This window comes from Chamaea fasciata, unplaced genomic scaffold (genome assembly GCF_029207755.1).
Source record: "Chamaea fasciata isolate MVZ Bird 193981 ecotype frontalis unplaced genomic scaffold, bChaFas1.0.hap1 SCAF_339, whole genome shotgun sequence".
Taxonomy (NCBI): domain Eukaryota; kingdom Metazoa; phylum Chordata; class Aves; order Passeriformes; family Sylviidae; genus Chamaea; species Chamaea fasciata.
Window position 1 is genome coordinate 95,001 of NW_027094424.1, and position 1,245 is coordinate 96,245.

The following is a 1,245-nucleotide window of genomic DNA, read 5'->3' on the forward strand; positions in this document are numbered from 1 at the left end:
GGGGGAGGGAGCGCGGGGGTCCCACCCCCGTCCCCGGCGCTCGCGCCCCGCGCGCGCGCGGCAGCACGGCACGGTACCCTCGCGGTACCCACCCGCAGACAGCCGCCCGCACGGGGGGGAGCCCGGGGGCGAGGCCCGCGCCTCGCCTCCCCCTTCCGAGCCCTCTCTCTCGCGCCTCCTCGGCGGCGCTCGCGACGCCGTCGCTCGCTCTCTCCCCGGCCGCCGCGCCGCGCGGCGCGGCGCCGGCGAGGACGAGCTCCGCCCCAGCGGCTCGCTCCGGGAGCGGGGAGCTACGGAGCGCTCCCCGAGTCTGCACTTAGGGGGACGAAGGCCCTGCGCGGTGCCGACGACCGCGACGACGACGGCCCGCCGGGCCGCGTGGGACGAGGACGGCGGCCGCCGAGGAAAAAGCGCTTCCCTCGCCGACGCGCCCGCCTCCCTTCCCTCCGGGCACCGGCCGGCCGCCGCCGCCGCCGCCGCCGCCGGCCGCCGCGGACGACGGGCCTGCGAGGCGACCCCAGCCGCGCCGCCGGGGTGAGCCCCCCCGGGACGGCGATTGATCGTCAAGCGACGCTCAGACAGGCGTAGCCCCGGGAGGAACCCGGGGCCGCAAGTGCGTTCGAAGTGTCGATGATCAATGTGTCCTGCAATTCACATTAATTCTCGCAGCTAGCTGCGTTCTTCATCGACGCACGAGCCGAGTGATCCACCGCTAAGAGTTGTCTGGCTTTCGGCACCGACCCCGCGCGCGCGGAGGGGCCGGGACCGCTCGCGTGAAGCGGCCCCCTTTTTTGCTTGCGGCGAGGACGCCGTGGCGGCGCGCCTCGCTCCGAACCGTACCGGCACACGTGAACGGAGGAAAAGGAGGAGGAGGGGGGGAAACGCCCCCCCCGCACGAAACGGTCCGAAGGCCGGCCGGCCGAAAGGCGGGGAGGCCCGCGCCCCCGACCGCCTCCCCCCGCGAGGGGAGACGCCGCCTACGCGCGAGGACCTTCGGAGGCGGCCCAGGCGCCCGGGCTCGGCCCGGTCTCCGCACGGAGGGCGCGCCGCGCGGCGCGCGCCGGACCGCGGGGGCGCGGCGCCCCGCCCGGCCACTTTCACGGGACGACGCGCTCACCTGAGCCGGGGGCGCGGCCGTCGGCCCCCGCTCGCGCTTTTTCCCTTTTCCCCTCGACCGCTCCGCGGACTCGCGCCGCGCCGCCGCCCCGGAGACGCGGCCGACCCGCTCTCCCCAGCGGCCTTACG

General features: G+C 77.3%; 1 non-coding gene across 1 annotated transcript; it reads right to left on the reverse strand.

Moving 5' to 3' along the window:
- Positions 1-568: 568 nt before the first annotated feature.
- LOC136305247 (5.8S ribosomal RNA) lies at positions 569-721 on the reverse strand. Its single transcript, XR_010725193.1, has one exon. It is a non-coding gene; the product is annotated as a 5.8S ribosomal RNA (ribosomal RNA).
- Positions 722-1,245: the final 524 nt, after the last annotated feature.